At 40.4% G+C, this 19,731-nt stretch overlaps 1 long non-coding RNA gene across 1 annotated transcript in view; it reads right to left on the reverse strand.

Moving 5' to 3' along the window:
* Positions 1 to 19,731, reverse strand: part of LOC138803690 (uncharacterized) — a 62,437-nt gene that overhangs the window by 12,620 nt on the left and 30,086 nt on the right. Inside the window, exon 2 of the long non-coding RNA XR_011365005.1 lies at positions 6,855 to 7,001. This is a non-coding gene — a long non-coding RNA (uncharacterized lncRNA). The remainder of the gene's footprint in view (positions 1 to 6,854; positions 7,002 to 19,731) is intronic.

A 19,731-nucleotide genomic window follows, 5' to 3' on the forward strand; every position in this document is an offset into this window, starting at 1 on the left:
CCCAGTACAAAGAGGATTCTCCTGACTGAGAGAAAACACACTCAAAGGAGGGTGGTGGCCCTGAGCAAGCATGGGACTTGTGCCACCTCACAGAGCAAGCCAGAAATAAAATGTCTATATCTGGCATCACCTAGATGTAAATCAAAGTTCCCTGTCCAAACAGAAGGGTGGCAAATCTCTAAGGCTGAGGAGAAAGCCTACATTACAAAAACAGTATTTTAATCTATTTGTTTTCAGTTACAGTCCTCCAGAAATGATCATTTGAATATAAGCAGTTTATTTCTCAGGTGGTCCCCTGAAGCACCCAAGAATAGTAGAGGAAGTATGGCAGGGAAGATAACCAATGAAAGATATGAGGTCCATTTACACTGTGGGCCTCTATGGATCAGTCATGCTGGAGACACTGGGAGACAGTAGGTAGTGCAGCTCAGACTGCATCCACTTAGGAAAAGAAAGAAGAAATGGAAGCTTTTCTGTCAAATTCCACCATCATTAGAGCCATTGCCCAGCTTTGATCTGGTACACTAGAAAGAGCCTTAGGTAGAGAGATGGAGGACTTGAAGCAGGAAGCATTCAGCATGCACTGTGTGCCCAGGACTGCAACATTGCTCTTGATCCCACATAAGCTTTGACAGGTAGATTTTCTTAAGCCTCTTGATACGTCTACTCTTGTCTTTTCCTTTGGGTGGATACAACTTGACACCATTTCTTAGCCATATATAAGCAGTGACTTGCTCAGGTTAGGTTCATCTACTGACTTGCAGCCTCTTCCACGTTGTCCTCTGTTACTACAATATCCATACATTCCAGCCTCCAAGGCTCCATCCACTCTGTCAACTCATGCAGGAAGAAGCTTTATAAAGAAACATTTTGCATAAGCCATTTCCTAATTCCCAAACCTTTTGTGGTTTCCTATTCCCTGCAGAGTAACATCCAGAACTCAGCCTTCTAGGTCTCTGCAGTCAAACCTGGCTTCCCATTCCAGGGATCTAGCCAAGATAGTCATCAAGACAGTAAAAACTGTATCCCAACACCTTTGCTTCTACTGTCCCTCTACTGTCAGCACCCTTCCTATATCTCCCTGTCCAGCAATAATCTCTCAATTAGTGTATAAGTCACACCTCACCTACTCCATGTACCTTTCCCCACAGGACTCCTGCCAACCAGGAGTCCTAAAGTCATGAATAGGCTTTACTTGTACGTCCACAAGAACTGTGAATGCTCACTTTGTGTTAGAGTTTATAAGTTTATATGTGCTTTCTTAGTTATCAAGAGCATGAGGAGCATTTCACACTTCCTTGTGCTTCTCCAAACTCCTGGCAAAGAGAAAATAGGCACACACATTATGTTGATGCTGCTGATGGATGATGAGATTTTATGAATACACATAACAGATGCTCATATCCCATACACTGTACAACCTTGACCTGGTTAGTGCTCAGGACACAAGTAGATACTTGATAATCACATGGTTGATGAATTAATTATCATTCAACCATTGTCCCTGGCATTGATGGTATTGTAAATAGAAGCATTCCTGGGTTCCTGTTTGGTAGCTTCAAAGTTTTATTCTCCTCTGTGCTTTACTTGTACATCTCCACCTTACTTAAAAGATCACTGTATGGCCTCAAATCTGTTTTATAAAAGAAGAATTCTGTGACTTTATTATTTTTTCCCTTCAATAAAAAAATGACCTTTGAAGGGAGCAAAACAAATTTTAGTGGCTTTCTTATTTTCTTCCTTGTTTGGAACTAAAAGTGTTGAAGTTTGGTATACTGGGGTTATGGCATCCACAGTTGCCATGGTACCATGCGAAGGTCCTGAGGACTTCCCATGATGCAGTTCTCTACAGATTCGCAAGGCCTGGGCAGATGAAGGCACACTTGCAGTACTCTATGTTGCTCATTACTGTCTGTTCAGAACCTACCTGAGAGCTTAGCAAAGATGAGCAAGTATGGGCTCAGATCACACCTCATGCACCATTTTATATCTGTAAAGCAGGGAGTATAACCCCAGGACAGCAATTCTACATATTATAATGAGATGAAACAACAAAAATTGGCTCAGATGGTATGTGTAAAATAGGACGTTCATGGTTAGAATCCAGGGATCCCTGAGAAAGCATATCATTCAAGCCCCAGGAGGGCAGAGTCTTGAAGAGTCCTCTGTTTATCTAACCCCTGATTAGCTCTGCATCTGGCTGCATCTTTCTTTTGGAATCTCTGTTTTTTCACTTTTCCCCTGCCACCCTGACACAGAACTGAAGGTGAGCTCAACACTGACTTCCTAAATTACATACATACAGCCTCCAAATGCAGTCAATGCAGTGGGATCATATTGTATGAATATGATTGTTACAGCTGAGCCATGTGGATGAGGGAAAAAGAGTTCAACACATCCCTAGACTGCTCATACAACATACTTCTTTCCAAGAAATAATACTGGGGTAGCCTTAAAGCAAAGAACACTATGATATGGGAAAACACTAACTAAATCCCTGAATTCTAGAAGGAAGAAACCTTAACACCATGGGTCAGGGACGGGGGGGGGGGGGGGTTTCATTTTTTGAGCCAAAGTCTCACTATGAAGAGTGCACTGGCTTGAAACTCACTATATAGCTAGGCTAGCCTTGAATTCACTCCTCTCCTGTTTCTACCTCCTAAGTACACATCCAACTCACAAGAGCATTTAGGTAAGAAGAAAATTATTTGATTTTAGTGGGGTCAGATAGATGGGATTTCCCCTAATAGTTTATACGTGAGTTACATATTTTTGGGTGGTTATTTTGTTTTGAGACAAATGTATTTTCTACTTACTGCTAAGTGTTCTGCCTATGGGACAAGGCAATCTGAATTAGGAAGGGAAATCATCAAGTGACTATAGGTGATTTCAAAGTAGTCCTTCTGTTATGCTATTGCTAACATTTCCTGGTCCTGATACATTACAGGCCAAGAAGAACAAGGGATAGCCTCAGGTAGGTGAGCCCTTGCTGGAAAAGAGAAGACTAGCTTTTCATTGGAAATCTTCCAGTTACCAATTGTTACTGAACAAATCACCCTACCGCTTAATATAAAACAACCCCACTTTGTAGTGTGAGCAGGGTATGATGGAACAGTTTATGTCTACTTCCATGGGGTCAGTGTGGGCAGCACTCTGGGGACAGATGATCCAGTGTAATATGATTAAGCCCTTCACTCCCAGGTGAGGCTGTCTGTCAGCTGTTAGATCAAATAGACTGTAGCCTATATGACCTTGTTCCTTTCACATCTATGCATCTTCCATGCCAGTGGGCTTCCTCCCTGCCTGGTAGCTGGATTTAAATATCTCCTGTCTCAAGGGAGAAACTGATACTTTATCCTCTCTACTGGGTTATTAGGGTCCAATAGTCACAGAACCCTGGTTCATGAGGGAATAGAGAGCTATCTCTCAGTGGGAAAGGAATCAAAGAAGGAATTATACACATAAGTTTAAGAGATACATGTATAGAAAATTAATGTGGTACAAAGTAGATTGAAATGCAGAATCTCTACTCCCTTAATTCAAGTCCAGGGATTCTTGTTTAGATCTTTATTTAGATGTTGCTTTGATCCTTGTTTAGACTCCACTCACCCCCAACCCCAGTCACGAGGCTAAGGCCCCTGTGAGCTTCCTATGTATTCCATGTATTTGATAGTGAGCAGGAACTCCATTGGAGTCACACAGCACCTACCCTGCCTCCTTTCACTAAGAGAGCACATGCCAGGATTAGACAAATGAGACCCAAGAGGGAGATGACTCTTCCTCTAAACATACAAAACTGCATTTGCCTCAGGCTTAAAATGGCATCTGGTTGGCTTCTCTCAAGTTACCAGAAAAATCTATAAAATTCACACCACTGCTGTTATGTGTTCAGGATATTTCTGCAAGTTCTTTTAGCATTCTTCCCAAGAAACAGCATCTGCCTCTTCCCTTGAACTTGGCTCACCTCAGGGGCTCACTTCTTAACAGAATGCAACATAAAAGATGCTGCTTAACTTCCAAAGCCTCAACCACCTTGAGATTGCTATCCTAGTCAGTTGGCCAGCAGCCACATGAGGAAGCCATCTTGGACTCCAGCCCAGAATAGCAACCCTACCCCCATATCTACAACCCCAATTGACACTCATCTGTGAGACCTGAAGAATAGTTCAACCAACCCCTTCTTGAGCCACTGACCCACAAAGTCATATGAAAGAGAACACGGTTGTACTTTGGAGTAATTTATTATATAAGAAATGTAAATGCAACCATCATCAGAAACCAATTCCTAGATAGGTCTGGCAGTGCAAATCTATAGTTTCTACAACTTGGAATGTTAAGAGAATAGGTTAAGAACAGACTGGCAATATAGCAAGACACTGTCTTAAAAAAAAATGGCACCAGTTGCTGTGGCTATAATCCTAGGAGGCTGAGACCTGAGTACTGTGGTTTAAAACCAGCCCAAGCAAGAAAGTCTCTAAGATTCTGATCTCCAATTAATCACCAAAAAGCTGGAAGTAGAGCTGTAGATTAAGTAATAGAACACTGGCCTTGAGGGAAAAAAGAAAAAAAAAAAAGCTCAGGGACAGAACCCAGTCCTGAGTTCACTCCCTGAGACTGGCACAAAAGTAAATAAAAAAGATCAAGCAAAAAAAAGTCTCAGTAACTCTAATACGATAACCTTCTGAAGAATAGAAGTTAGAAAAGGACATACTTAATCCCTAAATTCCCAGCCAACACATCAAAGTGTTACCAGAAATTTAAAGTAGCTAAATTGACCCCAGTCCTTTCATCTGGCCAGAGAATTAAGGTAAAACACAAACATAAGTAAAAGATGATAGGAAGGTTTATTAGGAGAGAAATATGGCAGAAAGGAAAGTTTATTAGGAGAGAAATATGGCAGAGAAAGAGAGCACATAGTATAGACATGCCACAGGAAGACAGCACTTCACCTCATTTCTACCATCTTGTGCCATCTTCCACATTACAGAGATTGGCCTTAGGATAAATAGAACTGGAGTCCTTGAAGATGACTTTCTGATTGGTGGGTCTCTTTTGTTTCCTATAAGGCCTGATGTCAGTGGTTTAAGTGTCTGTCCTTATTCCCTTATTCTTTCGTCCTCCTTACTTCCTCATTCTTTTGTAGCCCTTTGTTCTTATGTTGTTGTCAGGCAGGTTTTAGTTTATCAGTTTATTCTGCCATCTGTGAGTTCTGTAGACCACAGTTTACAAATTGGCTACTTTTCTACTAACTCATTTCCACTTCCAGATTGCCTTTTGTAGGTGACACATCTAATCACCAACTCTTCTCCCACTCACCACTGCCAAAACCTCCCCACAACAGAATGATGGAAGGGATGCCATTGACAAAGATGCATTATACTCATAAACTAACACATTGAACTGAAAGCCCTGTGTAGAACTACTTATAGATAATATAAATAAATATTATCTTATAGATAATATAAATAATTTTTAATCTTTTTTTAAAGTGAGTTTTTTTAGCTTCCTACAGCATAATGGAATGGAAGTAAACCCATTCCAGCTTAACCACTCAGTAGCCTTAATTAAGATATATCTCTGCTTAAAAATATTTAGCTAGCCACGAAAGTTCACAAGCTCTTGTTTGCTTATGGAGTCGCTTAATTACGGAGGCTAAGTCGAGTGCCCACTGGGTGTTGTGGGCTGTTGAAAGTATCATTAACCCCAAGGAAAAGGCTGCATTCCTGACAACCCTAGATTCACAAATCAGATGGGGGGAAACAGCCAGACTTACTTTTCTACAGCTAAAGAAGTAGCATCCAAAAAAAAGTTCCAGCTTTGTCCCCCGCTAAGGTTAGAGTTAAGCTCAGCTACCATAAAGACACTGACTTCTATGGAAGCAGTCAGCCATGGCCTCAGTCTGCCCTTCCAGCAAAGTGATGGGCACAGATCTTTTAGAGGTCCTTTCAGCTCTGAGAGAGTCCTTCATCCCTAATGATGGGGGAGTATGCAGAGACTGGCCATGCTCTTGAGTACAGGCACAGGCTGATCAGAACTCTGGTACAAGATTCTGGTGATGGGACGTTCACTGCAAACCCACAATATAAACTGCTCCCTAAGAAGTCTCTGTGAGCTCTTTCCACCAAGATACTGTTGGGAGTCTACCCATTCAGCTTCAGATCCTTCACTCTATTTGTCACGGGCTGAATTGTGTCTCCCTAAAATTCACAGGTGAACCTCTTGGAAATAGAAAATAGAGCCACAAAATTCACAATAAAGGTCACACAAAGCCGTTAGGGTAGAGTTATAACTCAAGTTATCTGGTATCTCTATAAGGATAGAAAGGGACATCATGGATATTTAGGCACAGAGAAAAGGCCAAGTGAGGGAACATCAGAAAGGCAGCTATGTGGTAACCCAGGGAGAGAGGGCTCACAGAACCAACCATGCTGACACCTTGATTTTGTATTTCCAACCTCCATAAATGCAATACATTTACCACGTTTTAGCCACTCAGTGCTATTTTGCAACAGCAGCTGAATCGACTTCATGTACCAGTTCTGGGTGTATGAAGGCTTCTACTTCCAGCATACTTCACCTCTACTACTCATACCTGTAACCTACTTCAGTGCCCTTGCACTACTACAAGCACTGCCAAGTATAAATAAAATAATATCTGTATATCTGCCATCTATTAGTAGAGAGTATGAAATCCCTATTCCCTGACCTTGAAGTAGAACAAACCCTTGCCCATGGATTCAGCTAAGGCTGAAATTTCATCTGCAACTGGAACTTCACCTGGAACTCCACCCTTGCTTACTCCTTCTGTCTCCGGCTTGCATTCTTCCCTTCTCCATTTCCCTCTAGAGACCTACCTTCATAAGACATATACATATAGATGGTCATCTTAAAGTCTGTTTCCAGGGAGCCCCACTTGAGAGGCTGGCTCAAAAGATGTGTGCATCTCAACATCATGGCTTAGGGCCAACTTGAATATTCCACATTCCACTTAGGACTTGCTCCTACGAAAGAAATAAGGGGAAACTGTGATGGCTGCAGATACCTCAGATTCCCCATGTTAGCACAAACATATTCTCAAACCCTGTCTAAGAGAGGTCAAGCTTCATGAGATCCAGCCTCAGAACAGCTCCTTAGAACTTAGCAAGGTTACGTATGAGGCTGTGGTTAGCCTCTAAGTTCCCTCCATTGAACTGAATTCTACCTGAAAGCTGGACTCACTTTGGGAGACCATAATTTTTAAGCAGGATTGATAAGGGGTTGGTAGGGGGACCAAAATGGGAAGAGAAACAAAAGTTCACATGAATCTTTGCATGGATCCCCCTAAAGGTAAAACCAGGACAAAGATGTAAATATTTTAAGGAAGTAATCCTAGAACTGATAGGTTGGAATGATACAGGGATGTGCAGGAAGCCTATATGGATATGATAGTGAACAGGTCACTGCCAGGGAACTTGCAGCTTAATTCTTCTGGGACCATGAAGATGAAATGGAAAGTGCAATGAGAGCATTCTCATTGAGAGCAAAGTTACTGAGAATCTCTCCAGCAACATCTGTTTGGCTCAAGGATCTGTGAAGAGCTGATCCAGGGCAGCTGATGTCCTGTATTTATTATGGGCACGGTGACTGAGAGGTGCCAGAAGGTACCACAAGCCATGGGAAGAGCTCAGGACATACGAATGAGGCACTGGCAAGTATGCATGAAGAATGGTTTTTCAGGAAATGCCATTGTTAAGAGGGGATACGTGAAGTAGGAATTTCCAGGGGGTTTTTTTGTTTGGTTTTTTGTCAGTCATGGGGCTTGAACTCTGGGCTTGGGCACTGTCCCTGCGTTCTTCAGCTCAAGGCAAGCGCTCCACAGCTCCACTTCCAGTTTTCTAGTGGTTTATTGGAAATAAGAGTCTCATGGACTTTCCTGCCTGGGCTGGCTTTGAACCGTGATCCTCAGATCTCAGCATCCTGAGTAGCTAGGATTATAGATGTAAGCCACAGGCACCCAGTGGAATTTCCAGTTTTTTACTTGCCAACATCATGAGCTCAACAAGTTGTTCTACCTTTCTGAGCATGGGTTCCTTCATTTACAAAGTAGAGGTTAAAAATAACAACCTAAGTGAAAGTTTGAGGAATAATAGGATATTTGCCTTACCTCAAAATATCTCTTACAAGATACATTCAAATTTACAAAGGTAAGAAGTATCTTTAACATCTCTGGCACGTCTTAGTGAATGAGAGGTGAGCTTATCACTTATCACTTAACCCAAGAGATTAAGTGATTATAACTGTGACAACTGAACAGATCTTCTTGAGACAGTAGAGTTTTTATTTGCTTAGCTAAATTCAGGCAGACTGCCTAGAATGAGACATTGCTGAATTTGGGAGAAGATATTTCCTGGTTTTTTAAGTGCTATTTTGCATTTGGTGGCCAATCCTCACCTTTGTCTCCTTGTTACAGTGACTTTGTGGTTGTTACAAGCTTCTATTCCCTCCCTTAGCTCGAGATCTAGGATGACAAGCTCTGCATGCATGCCAATTGTCATTAGCACTTTTTTAAATAACCAAGCCTAAGTCCAATATGTCCAGGAATGACTTCTACCTTGGTGTTGAGATAGTTCTTGTCATTTACCTTCCAGTCAAGAGAATTTTTCCCATTGACTGTGTTTTTAGAAACATGAGCTATAAACAATGAGAGTAAAATATTCTGGAAAAAAAGACACCAAAAAGAGCACACTCAAGTAAAGGTTTTAACTGCTACTAAGTAACTACTGTGTATATGTTAAGGGCGTCCTGTCCTCTCTCTGTATGATCAGTGATGGCCACTGCTTGCTGCTCGGTAGGACTACCAAAAGGCTCTAAGACCTTTGTTTCTGGATCTCTATGCTAGAAATGTTCATTTCATTGGTCTGGGTATGGCTTGAACAAGGACAGGTTTGCGTTCTCCAGGTGGTAGAACCACTTTACCAAATCATTCAACATTTATTTGACCAGAATTTACAGTGGATTCCATTATTCATAGTTGTGTGATCTATATAAAGTCACTGTGACCAGTGAATTGAACAGTAAATACTGAGTCATTGTTCTTAGGGAAAATATGAGTTTAGGTTCCTTCTAGGAAGCTTCTATTCACCTGGTCATATGCAACATGTCTTATATGTAGTTTTTGTTTAAATATACTTTATTTAATACATATTATTGACTCATTAACACAACCAAAGGCTAAAGCCTTATAACTCATTCCTGGATAGAATTTATCAAACACTCACATTTTCTGCATAAGACATACCCTAACCTTCTTGTACACAGAAGACTAGACAGCACCATAGAACTACATTAATATAACCCCTATTTTCACTGTATTTGATTCCAGTGCCCTGTATCTTATATATACATTTTTCTGATTTGGGGAAGGGAAGGGAAATAACAAAATGCTGAAATAAGGATATAGGTTGACTCATTGTAACAATGAGATGTGCAAGACACTATGTTGAAAACGAACTTTACAACTTGGGCAGGGAGAGAAGAGTTGGAGAGGTGGGGAGGGAAGGGGAAAAACAAAGGAGGAGGTAACAATGCTCAATAGGAAATGTACTTATTACCTTACTCATGGAACTGTAACCCCTCTGTACAGTATTTCTACAATAAAAAAACATAAAAAAGAACTACATTTAGGACATTTTAAACAACAAAATCATTGAGCAATATGCACTAACATATAATGCACTGCTAGCAATAATGCACTGCTGAAAGGGAAGAGGTCAAAGGTAGTGGGGTAGACAAATAAAGAGAAGAAGGTGGAAAATGCATTCACAAAATTAAGAAAAGAGAGAAGGGTTGGATTGGAAGGGATGGGTGAGAATATTGAAAAGAGTAGCATTGATCAAGATATATTGTATTCATAAACTGCTTTGTTGAATGACAACTCCTTTGTACAACTTAAATAAGGAAAAAATGCTTGAGCCAGGCATCGGTGGCTCATGTCTGTAATCCTAGCTACTCAGGAGGCAGAGATCTGAGGATTACCATTCGAAGCCAGCCAGGGCAGGAAAGTACATGAGACTTATCTCCAATTAACCACAGAAAACTGGAAGTGGCAATGTAGCTCAAGTGGTAGAGCATTAGCCTTGACCTGAAGAGCTAAGGGACAGTGACCAGGCCCAGAGTTCAAGCCCCATTGCGGAAAAAGAATAAGCTTTATATATTTTCAAGAAAGAACACATTACACTGCCTTTTTTCCATCCTCAGTTGGCAAAGTTCATATTGAGCAGCTCAAATTTTCTGCATTCTGCTCATGTCTGAAAATGACTGCAAAAGTGTCACAAGCATTGATTTTTGAGACTACTAATCTATTTTTAGCAAATAGCCGACTTGCAAATACAAACCAATGAATCATGAGAATCAACAGTCCATGAGACACAGCAATTTTGCTCCTTGGCAAGTAAGTGTGTCCACCAAAAAATAAGCGCAAGAATGTGCACACAACTTCCCTTGTAATAGTCCAAACCTGGAAATAGCTCATGCATCTATCAACAGGAGAATAAAGTGGTATATTCATACAATGAAATATTAATCCACAATACAAAAGAGCTAACTACCAACATACACAGCAACATAGAGAAATCTCAAAGACACTGAATTGACCAAAACAGGTTCTTTTGTTTTTATTTTGGAGTTGATATATATTTGTACAATGATAAGATTTAATTGTGGTACTTCCATTCATACACACAGTATTCTTCAACAAATTCATCCTCCTTTACATATTTCCATTGCTCCCCTTCCTTCTCCCTCCAAAAGTATTTGGTTTCATTATGTTGTATGCATGTATAGATACATACATGAATTTATACAATATAAATATATATAATTTATATGAGTGTTATCCCTTGATTCTCTTCACCCCTCAGTTTCTCCTGATCTCCATTCTCTCCCTTCCCTTCCCCCACCTCTGATCCCCTCCTAGACAGTCCTCCTTTTACATTTATGTCCTGTTACCATTACTGTATCATCATCAGCATCATCAGCATCATCTTTCTAGTATACAGCACTTTATAGAGAGCAAAGTAATGGTTACTAGAGGCTGGGATGGGGAAGAAGTGTTAGAGAGAGGATGGTTAACAGGTATATACAGTGCAATTGGAAAGGAGGAATAACTTCAATGTCCTATAGCATGGCAAAGTAGCTGTGTTTTCACAGTTCATTTCAAAATAGTAGAGAAGATTTTGAGTATTCACAACACAAAGCAGTAATAAATGTTTAAGCTGATTGATACACCAATTGCCCTAATATACTCATGATACTGTATATATATATATATAGAAATATCATACCTTTTAAATATATACAATAATTATGTGAAAGTTAATTTCTAACATTTTGATAAGACTAAATGCTTTATATAAATTCAAGATCAGGCAAAATTAATCTGGAGTGCTAGAAAATAGAATGCAAATATGGTAGATATTGATTGAATTCTGTCAATACTCTACTTGAATACCAATGGCTGATTATACAGATTAAAGACAGAATGGATCACAATAAAGACCCAATTGTATGTGGTCTATCATATGTGCTCTATACAAAACACACTTCAAATATAAAGACATATATATTAAATATAATATACATAATGAAAAAAGGAATATCATGCTACCACTATTTTTTAAAGCTTGATGAGCTATGGTAATTTCAGACAAAAAAGACATCAAGGAAAGGAAACTTACCAGGGATAAAGAGAGGCATTACATAATGATAAGGTAGTCAATTCTCCAAGGAGATATAATGATTCTTAACATGTGTATGGCTAACAATAGAACATCAAAATAAGTGCAGCAAAAGCAGATAGAGCTGCAAGGAGAAATAGATGAGTCTACTATGATACTTAGAGACTTCAATACTCCTCTGTCAGAAACGGCCAGATCCAGCAGGCAGAAAATCAGTAGGGACATAATTGAACTCAACAACACCATCAATCAACTGGATATAATTGACATCTATAGAGTAGTTCATCAAACAAGAGCAGAATACATATTCTTCTCAAGCTCACATGGGACATTTGCCAATATAGACCACATTCTGTGCCATAAAACACACCTTGACAAATTTAGGAGAATATAAATCATACAATGTCCACTCTCAGAATACAACAGAATTAAACTAAAAATCAATAATAGAAAGGTAGCTGGAAAATCCCCCAGACAACTCATCCTCAGATGTAATGTTTTATTTTCTGTGTCAACTTGGCTAGGCTGTAGTGTGCACTTGTTTGGTAAACACTAGTCTAAATGTTGCTTGCTGTAAAAGTATTTAGGATGGTGGGGTCTTTTTTGTCACAGTGACAAATACCTGCGAAAACAAGAAAGGAAGGATATATACTGCTCAGTTTCAATCCTTCATGGCAGGAAGGACAGGGCAGAGTAGAGTAGCACATACTATGGTAGTCAGGAAAACTAGACTATAACCTTGTCATTGAGAGCCTATATGGCTACTCTCTTGGGCTGACTCCACTTATTGCCTGTGGATTTCCCTGGTGGATGGTCCATGTTCCAGGCACATCCAACACCCTAAAGTCCTTACTGAATCTTCAGCTTCAAATTGCTCTGTCAGGGGACTGTCTACAGTGAACCCATGCCTGCTACATTTTGTCTTGCCTTGCAGGTTTTCTTTTGAAATCTGGGTGAAAGCCTTGCATGCCTGCAAAACTAGCAGCATGTGGACCATGCCAAATATCTGCTGCCTGGAACACAGATGCATTGGCCTTTGAGTTTTGGGGTGGTTGAGCATGGCCAAATGAATCCTAGGACAACTTTGTAGGCAGCCCTGAGTGCTCAAGGTATCAAGATGTTGCATTTTCCCTATTGTCACAGGCAAAATGTTTGATTTTTTAATGCCACTAATCTCTTGATAAGCCATGCCTTCCTTAACCCAAACTTTCACAGGATTTTCTGGCCAAAATATGTCTTTCTGCTCTGTTTTTTTTGTTTGTTTTTTGTTTGTTTGTTTGTTTGTTTGTTTGCTGTTTATTCTCACTGTGAACCTGGGGAGTGGGGATGGGAAGAAAAGGCAGCAACAATCATGCCACAGCATGCTTGCTGGACTGCCTTGAAATTTCTTGCACCCAACCACTTGGTCCATCACTCTTAGATACAACTTGTCTCAAAGTCTTAGGACACAAACAAAATATAGACATGTTCTTTGCCAGAACATAACATAAATAGCTTCTAGTCTGTTTCCCATAAGTCCTTGTTCCCATCCGAAATATCTTGAGCCCAGTCTTTACTGCACTCATCTCCATCTGCATTCTAACCTTCTGAACTCCACCAGAATCATCCAGCCTAGGGCTTCTCTACTGTATGTCTACACCTTTTTTTCAAGTTCCTCTCACATACCAGTTCAGAAAGACTCCTAAACCACATGGTCAGGTAAAGTCATAGCACTGATCCAACTTCCCTAATTTTGTGTTCACTTTCTGAAACTGTAATCAACATGCCTGAGAGAATAAATTAACTTTTGACTACCATGGGGAGTTATTTATTTTGGTTCATATTTCAGAGGCTTCCATCTGTCATGGCAGAGCGGGTGTGGCAAAGCAAAGAAGACATCATGGCTCCCAGGAAGCAGAGCAGAGAATGCCTGTACTCACTAGATTCCTCCCTTTCCTCCCTTTATTCTATATGAACCCCAGCCTATTGATGGTGCTAACCACACTCAAGGCAGATCTACCCTCCTTAGGTAATCATCTCTGGACTGCTCACACAGACAAACCCAGTGGTGTACTTTACTAATCTCCTAGCTGCTTCTCAATCCAATCAAATTGACAATCAAGATTAATTGTCACAGTATTTTTTAGATATAATTAACCTTTGGATCAGCAGACTTAAAGAAATTGCCTTGCACAGTGTGAGTGGGCTTCATCAAATCAATGGAGCAAAAACTAAGGTTTTCCAAAGAAGAAGGGATTTGCCTTTAATACTGAGACACAGAAATCTTGCCTAAATTTCTAGTTTGGTAGCTATCTCTCTGGAATTTTTAAATTTAGGAATATAATATCGGCTCTTATCTGAATTTCCAGCCTACTGGCTTGCTGTATAGTTTGGACTTGCCAGCCCCCATAGTTACATAAACTATTTCCTTAAAATCTCTCAAAAGATAACTGAATAAAGAAATACAAAATTTTTGAAAAAGTCAATCTCTCCCCAACCTTCGCCCCTCTTTTTCCTCTTTTCTTCCATTTCTCTGAAGAACCCTAAATAACATACTAAATGACAGCCCATGTTCAGCCACAGTGGAAGGGTGGTACAATGGATTTGTAAGAAACTGTGAGAGCCCAGCGCCGGCGGCTCACACCTGTAATCCTAGCTACTCTGGAGGCTGAGATCTGAGGATCATGGTTCAAAGCCAGCCCAGGCAGGAAAGTCCATGAAACTCTTATCTCCAATAAACCACTAGAAAATCGGAAGTGGCGCTGTGGCTCAAAGCAGTAGAGTGCTTGCCTTGAGCTGAAGAGTGCAGGGATGGCACTCAGGCCCAGAGTTCAAGGCCCATGACTGACAAAAAAAAAAAAGAAAAGAAAAGAAAAAGAAACTGTGAGGAGCCAAATAAAGAGAGGGTTCTTCTCCATCCCAGGGTTATCAGAATGGCCAGAGCAGTATTAGAGGTATGAGACAAGATCTGCAGGGTCCTAAAAGCTGTATGATCTAGTTATCACATAGGTAATGGACCTCTAGAGGCACCCTGCCAGAGCGGACAAGCTATCTAAAAAGGAGCTAGGAGCAACCATAGACACACCAAGGGTCATTGTTTAGGTCATACTTAGAGACAGCCAGGGTTAAGAGGGGGGTAAGGCAATATTAGAGTCTAAGAGCCAACATGCATTTCAACATTCATTGCTATGACTTAGCCTTAGCCCAACATCATGGTGACATAGCCATGGCTGTTGTAGAGGACAGATTGCCAGGGTCTCCTCATGTTCATATAATCCTTCCACTGGCACATGGCTTTTTGCAATGCAGAACTATATTTATTTAGAACAAAACATTACATCCTACATTAAAAAATAATTTTTATCAAAACCAGATTTCAGTCACAGTTATGATTCTCATCAAAACCAGATTTCAGTCACAGTTATGATTCTCAGGTAAGGGTACATGTTGAATTGCACTTGGCAGATGTGTTGGCAATGTCCTTTGCAGCTCTCCCCATTTCAGCCTATGTGGACAAATGACTTTCACACAAATTAGCTTACTTCAGCCTTCCAACAATCCAATGAGGTGACCAAGGACAATATTATTAGCCTCAGTTTGCAAACAAGGAAGTCAAGATTCAGGCACTGAAGTCATAAGCCAGAAAAAGGTCAAGGTGAAATTCAGACCCAGATTCCCTGATTCATAGTGCAGGCCTCTTTATAGTTATTATCATTAAATATATTAGATTTTCTTTATTGAGCATCTGCGTGTTCAAGGCAACTACTGCATTTATTAGTTATATAATTTACTCATAATTACACTAAAAGTTATGTAGTAGGATTACCATTTTATAAGTGAAGAAACTGAAGATTTAAGTGTTTAACTTTTCCTGACTCATGAGGTAGCCTTCTAAAAGTAGATCTTTGCAATATTGTATTTTTTTTTTGGTTGGTCATGGGGCTTGAACTCTGGGTCTGAACGCTGTCCCTCAGCTCTTCAGCTCAAGGCTAGTGCTCTACCACTTGAGCCACTATACCACTTCTGGTTTTCTGAGTGGTTTACTGGAGATAAGAGTCTCATGGACTTTCCTGCCCAGGCTGGCTTTGAACTATGATCCTCAGATCTCAGCCTCCTGAGTAACTAGGATTACTGGTGTGAGCCACCAGTGCCCGGCTTTGTATTTTTTTAAAAAGCAGCAAATGTAGTAATATGGAAGGTAGATGTCTAGGCTGTGGTCAAAGAAGCTGACACCTACACAAACAGGTAAATTTGTTATATTTCAACCAGAGGTTGGTGGAATAGCGATATCACTATCCACAAACCATCTCTCCATTTCCTAGCTTCCTCTAGATTCAAAGGTCTTAGCAAGAGAGCAGGATGCTCAGCCAATATAATTCCTGAGACTAGAATTCAGGCCTGACAGGTAAGACTGTCCACATGCATGGTAAAACCACATCAAAACCAAGCCAGAGGGTGGGAAGGTGGCTCAGTGGTAGAGCACTTGCCTTGCATGCATGAGGCCCTGGGTTTGATTCCTCAGCACCACATAAGCAAAAAGGAAAAAGCCGGAAGTGGTGCTGTGGCTCAAGTGGTAGAGTGCTAGCCTTGAGCTGAAGAGCTGAGGGACAGTGCCCAGGCCCAGAGTTCAGGCCCCACGACCGGACCCCAAAAAAAAAAAAAAAAAAAAACAAGCCAGAGAATGAGGAAGGTCTACAAGGAAACTGACTCCACCAAGGCATTTTCACCTGTAAGAACAGAGATCAAGTTTGATAACTTCCTCTTAAGTTCTGTACTTTGAAAAGTCGATTGGTCTTAACATCACCATTTATGGAACTTAGGTACATCATCTTGTTCCTGGTATGAAGCACAGAGAAGGAACATATAGTTTCTGTAGTATAACTGTCAAAAGTTCATCAAGTAAATCTCATTATGAGGAACACCAAATAAAACTTTGTTTCAGGAATAAGTCTATAAAACAACTGGCCTATGCTCTTTCTAGATGTCAACCTTGAATGGAGATGTCTCAGTTTAAGGAGAATGATGATACATGACAAATCAAAAGTATGACCTTGTATAAAGTCCTGAGCCATAGAATAGGATTCCTTTCATTGTTTAAAAAAAAAAAGCGACTGACAAAATTTGAAGGTAAGGTATCTATCTGTAGATTATCTAACAGTATTCTATCAGTTTTAATTTCCTAAGTTTGAAGAATGTAGTGTGCTGAGGAAAGATAAGACAATATATACCATGATACGGAGAGAGAAAGATAAAACAAACATAATAAATATTAATTAATGAAGAGCAAAAGACTTATTTTAACTATTCTTAAAAGTTTTCCCTATGGGCTGGAAAGGTGGCTCAGTGGTACAGTGCTTACCTTGCATGAATGAGGCCCTGGATTTGATTCCTTACAACCACATAAGCAGAAAAAGCCAGAAATGGCACTGTGGCTCAAGTGGTAGAGTGCTAGCCTTGAACTGAAGAGCTGCGGGATAGCACCCAGGCCCAAAGTTCAAGTTCCACAACCAAAAAAAAAAAAAAGTTTTCCCTAAACTTGAAATCACAAATAAACGTAACTTACTTAGAGACACTGGACCTATATAAATAAACATGACTGAGTATTCAGTTCTGCTAAGGAAACTCTGTCTACATAAAACAAGCTTTAAAATTAGACCACTGAGTAAATGCTGTATAGTTGATTTTGAGTTCAGGAAAGAAAGAATGGATGAATAAATAATCAACCTTTTTATTTTTCAGATGAGGGAGCAGGTCCAGTGAAATAGAGTGACTTACCCAAAGTCACATGGCTACTTCTGAGTAAATTAAAGAATCAGAAAAAGAAAAAGGAATTGGATTCAGATCTCAGGCTATTTTCAACCACTGGCATCTACCCCTTTTCTCCCTGGGTTTCCTGAGGCCTAGTGTCTGGAGTAAATACCTCCAGGCCAACCTAGCAGGACCCTGTGGGTGTAGCTGCTGGCTTATGAAATTGTCCAAGGTATGGGGCTGGCTAGCCTTTGCTAACCTCTTGCAGAGAGTGGAAAGAAGAGATGCTCATTCTGCCAACAGATAGAATACAGAGCCAGACGTCTCCCTGCATCATTGTCATCTTTTCCTCTTACATGCTAATCTCCCTGTCGGGGGGTTGGAGGAGGCTGCTATTTCTGGGCAGTTTCCTGCAGTTTGATGCTTGTGTTTCTAATCGTTATTGCCACTTGCTGGCATCCCCTTTGGTATATTAACAGTTTCATGTGAATTTTGTGTGTGTTTGCATCGTGAAGCTGCTTAAAGTGAAAGGTGGAATTTTATTTTCCTGGAAAACTCAAGCCCCCTTCTGCTTTATGAGGCAAGCTGTACCTAATCAATAGAGGTAATGTAAAGGTTTAAAACATTGCAAAGCACCCCTAGATAAAGGAGCAGACATTCAACCAACTCACTTTGCCCTCACTGGGACATAAGGAAGAGTGAACAAGGATCGCTGCTCTGTATAATATCATTCTTCTTGACTGCTGGTTAAGAAAATCAGACTGGTTAAGAAAATTATAGCTGTGTGACCTAACAGAAGGTGCCTAAGTCTGGGCCTGAGTGACTCCCTCTAAAACAAAGTGGTAACTAGACCATTTTTCTCAAGAAAAGGCTAAAATCTCTAAGAAACAGTTTAAAGCAACTACCCTGAAGGAAGAAAGGAGCTTGAAGTCATGGGGTAAAATCAGAGCTTCTTCATGGGAATTTAACATGACCTCATGATTGGTACTTTTTAATAATTTTAGCTACACCACAGAGGAAGATGCTTTAGAATAGATCGTGAGACTCGCTGACTACTTTGTGCTCCTCCCTACTCCCAGGGTGAGGTGCTCTTTCTCCTCATCTAACACTCAAGGAATTTGGTAGAAATGTGTATGAAACTCCATAATCAACCTCTGATCTAATTCTGCTAGGGATGTAGTTCAGAGGCTAAGAACTTGCCTAACATACACAAGGCCTTGGGTTTAATATCCAGTCCTGGAAAAGAAAAAGATAAATAAATACAAGCTCTTTAACATTCACCTATGGCCCACCAATTCCATTCCTTGTTACTTAAAATAAAAGATATATTTCTTTTCATTAGCATTAATTATATAAAGTGGTTTCACTGTGGTATTTCCATACATGCATATAATGTACTTTGATCAGATTCACTTGACCTCTCTTCCCCTCTTCTCCTTCTTAAGTTTTAGTGGGTTGAATTATGCCATTCTACACACACACACACACACACACACACGCGCGCGCGTGTGTGTATATATATATATATAAAGTATATATATATATATATATATATATATATATATAAAGTATATATACATACATACTTTCTACCAGCATCTCCATCCATCTCCCCTTCCTGCTGGTTCCCTCCCAACAGACTCCTTTAATACCATGAGATGTTCTTACTGTGTGGACTCAGAGTCCACACAAATACTTGTTTTTGGATGCTTGTGATGGATAAAAATAAAAATGACCCAAACACACATCAACAGGAAAACAGATATGCCATGGTACATCCTTTCATGAAATGTTCTTCAGCAGTAAAAAGACTGAGAGGCTCACAGTGAGGCTCACACCTATAATCCTAGCTACTCAAGAGGCTGAGATCTGAGGATCAGGGTTTGAAGCCAGCCTGGGTAGTAAAGTCCGTAAGACTCTTATCTCCAATAAACTATTTTAAAAAAGCCAGAAGTGACGTTGTGGCTCAAGTGGTATAGCTCTAGCCTTGAGCAAAAGGAACCCAGCGACAGCATCCAGGCCTGGATTTCAAGCCCCAGGACTGGTTAAAAAAAAAAAAAAAAAAGACCATGCAGTGACATGAATGAATCTCAGTCTCAGTTGTCAAGTGAGAGGCCAGCCACACAGGAGTAGATGCCATAGGACTCCATTCCTGTGTAACTCTAGAGAGTGGCCATATGAAGCTGCAGGGTAACAATCAAAAGAAGAGTTATGGGGCTGGGAAGGTGGCTCAGTGGTAGAGCGCTTGCCTTGCATGCTCAAGGCCCTGGGTTCGATTCCTCAGCACCAC

This window comes from Dipodomys merriami, unplaced genomic scaffold, assembly GCF_024711535.1.
Source record: "Dipodomys merriami isolate MVZ:Mamm:240054 unplaced genomic scaffold, mDipMer1.0.p SCAF_346, whole genome shotgun sequence".
In the NCBI taxonomy this organism is placed as follows: domain Eukaryota; kingdom Metazoa; phylum Chordata; class Mammalia; order Rodentia; family Heteromyidae; genus Dipodomys; species Dipodomys merriami.